Below are 2975 nucleotides of genomic sequence, written 5' to 3'. Positions count from 1 at the left end.
GTAAGGTGTTATTTATTGGTAATTCTTAAGCTGGTGACCAGTGAAAATTGTGGATTTAAAATGTTCTTAGGCCTCACTGATACCCGCTGTATAATTTTTTTTCCAAAATTACAAAGCACTCTATCGACTGTGCTACAGTGCTGGTCAAATGCCAGTTCAATCAGTATACTTATTAAAGCATACACTTGTATATTTATCAACTTATTAATTAGAAAAAATCACATAAGTTAACGTAATGCTTATCATCAGCAATTAAATCTTTATATTTTGATGTTAAATATGTTAGTATTATTTTAAAGTTTAAAAAATTAGTATGTAGGTTATTACATGTGTGTTCCTGGTACTTTTAAATATATCAATTCTTAACATGATCTAAGTTCAAGCAAACTTATGTCAGTTATAAATTGAATAAAAGAGCATTGAATGCTCATGACTATGCTTGTTATTTCACTCTTTACATTAAACACTTTCAAACCGCTGAAACTAAGAACTGTTACGTATTAACAATGTGAATTAGCATTAATTATCCATCATACAAAGAATCGAAACAAAGTTCACCTCAAATATTAACAAGGAACAACGCCCAACAACCGAACAACTTGAGTCGTTATGGTAAGTTCCTCTTTTCGAAAATATTTGGGGAGAGTTTAAGGGGAAGTACCTGGTGCTGGCACTCTGGGCGGATGATGACGCAATTTATGAAACAAGAGGGCGTAGCTCTAATGAGTAAGCACGTTCTATTACAAAAGATGCAAACCCTTCCTACAAACAACATATATACCGCATCTAATTATTTTCACGAAAAAATATTTATTACGATCTGCAACAGAAATGTTGAATTTCAAGAGATTAGAAAAATGAAATGACAAATTAGTTGTAATGTAAATCTAGTATAAATCATGGACACCAAGTTTTGAGATCAAAATAAGAAAAAGATTGCACATAAAATAAGTCTCAATACAAAGAAGCGTGAACACCTTCCAAATTGGAATATCTTAATTTTTCAACATCTATATAGAAGCAATGGCTAAATTTGTAAGACCAGAGCTTCTGGAACTATAAGCTAATTCAGATAGCTAGGCAATTAAATTTATTGCAATCTGGGTTTAAATTATCTCACAACTACCGGAACACCGTTCTTGTTAACTTCGAATATTTATCAAAATAAATTAATTTAGATAACAAAGCAATTAAATTTATTGTTTTCTGGGTTTAAATTGTCTCGCAACTACCGGAACGCCGTTTTGGTAAACTTGAAATATTTATCGAGATTCTGGAAGATATAATCTATCCATAAGGTATAGAACAAATTATTAACCAAATAAATTCCCTAATAGGAATTTGAAATAATGTAAATAAGTGTAATAAGTGAACAGGATACTCTCATGGCTTCGTGGTCTTAGAATAAGGTTACTAACATAGGCGCCGAACCTGGGGTGGCAGGCCAACCCTGGGATTTCCTGCACTGTGTTAATTAGTAAACATTACAACCAATAATTTAGATTTTGTTTCATAGGAATGGGTGTCTAACTATCCCTGCCTCCCCTGCATTTTCAAAAGTTTGGCGCCTATTGCCACAAATGCAATGCATGGTCAAAAACATCATATAATAAAGTAATTATAACTTAAGCTGCAGAATTGCTGACTGAAAACCTTTGAAGTAATGTTGTATGACAGGTATCACATACTCTAACAGGTTTAGCAGATGATGCAAGAGGCATGGTGTTGTCACTACATGTGTTGCAGTAAATTAACCCACAGTTCCTACAGTCAGTGATGCTGGTAGAACAAATAGATTAATCAGAAAAAAAGTTTTAACCAGCGTGATTACACACTAATAACTGGAAAGTGAAAAAAATGTGATTTTTATTAGAAAGAAAAACAGTATAACTAAATTTTTTATACCAAAATTTATCATAAAATTTGGTGGTGCTTATAAAACAGAACAACGATAAAAAATCTAGAAATTCTTTAGCATCCAGAAGTTACTACTCATAATCACATTTTATCATCACTGAGATGTCATCCACATAAATACTGTTTATAAAAACTTGGTAGTTGTTTTGAGGAAAACAATCATTATAACTCAACATTTTCCATATCTTCTCTTATGAATAATATTCACATGCCTTCTTTGTTTTATTAAATTTTTTGTTTTTTTCTTTTATCTTGATTTGTATCACACATTATGCTGTATCTTCGGTTTTGTTTGAACTATTAGTGCGAACACTGCTTCTAACACTATATATTAACAAATATAAAATCAAGCTTTAATTACAAGTTGTTTCAACACACTCTAATTAAAACAATGAGTTCACAATTCAATTGCAAAGACAGGATAGTGATGGGGAAATTAAGAAAAGCTAAAATATGTATATACGTACTACTTAAAAGTTGTTTAAACCAAGAAAAACACCTCAGTTAGAAACATTTTTTTCTCAGATTGAAATAAATTCATTTGCTTGATCTGGTTGTCTAGTTTATACTTCAATGGTTGATAGAACACATTTAAAGTGCATAGAGTGAATTGTGATGTAATAAATGAAAGTATGAAACTAACTTTTAATTAGTAAATGTATGAAGGGAAAAGCTTGTTTAAAACAATTTTTTACTTTGTTTACAAAGCTACAACTGATGCATCATTTCTTGGTGTCTCCATGTTGGTTTCAATCTTCCATTCATTGATTGTTGCATCATAAGCCTCAATTGATGTTGATGCATCATCACCATGGCTAAATAAGTTAAATTTGGTCATTATCTCATTACATTTGAAACACATTGAATATGTGGCATGGACAATGTAAACATAGATACAATGTCTTAAAGCCTTTAGGAACGAGATATATTTAAACGAATTGTCTCCCTGTGACCGACTGTTTCATATTGCTCTCTACTGACACAGGTGTTTAAGCTAGCGAAAAAAACAAAAAATTAGACATTGTTCTTTGGAAAAATTGCTACCAGACTGTATTTTA

The 2975-nt window shown here is 31.3% G+C and overlaps 1 protein-coding gene and 1 long non-coding RNA gene across 3 annotated transcripts in view; one reads left to right on the top strand and one right to left on the bottom strand.

Moving 5' to 3' along the window:
- Window positions 1-2130, top strand: part of LOC113474903 — a 3130-nt gene extending 1000 nt beyond the window's left edge. The window contains exons 1-2 of one of the 2 annotated variants that reach the window (XR_003396623.1): window positions 1164-1298; window positions 1697-2130. This is a non-coding gene — a long non-coding RNA (uncharacterized LOC113474903). Of the gene's footprint in view, window positions 1-1163; window positions 1299-1696 lie in introns of those variants that run through there. The other variant, XR_003396624.1, reaches the window with a different exon arrangement.
- A 128-nt stretch (window positions 2131-2258) lies between these two features.
- LOC104266458 (kelch-like protein 12) overlaps window positions 2259-2975 on the bottom strand; it is a 2770-nt gene continuing 2053 nt past the window's right edge. Inside the window, exon 4 of the mRNA XM_026837882.1 lies at window positions 2259-2575. The gene's annotated coding sequence lies outside the window, so the exon portion shown is untranslated. The remainder of the gene's footprint in view (window positions 2576-2975) is intronic.

Source organism: Ciona intestinalis, unplaced genomic scaffold (genome assembly GCF_000224145.3).
Source record: "Ciona intestinalis unplaced genomic scaffold, KH HT000031.2, whole genome shotgun sequence".
In the NCBI taxonomy this organism is placed as follows: domain Eukaryota; kingdom Metazoa; phylum Chordata; class Ascidiacea; order Phlebobranchia; family Cionidae; genus Ciona; species Ciona intestinalis.
The sequence above is the reverse complement of the archived record's forward strand: the minus strand, read 5'-3'. Positions and strand labels throughout refer to the sequence as shown.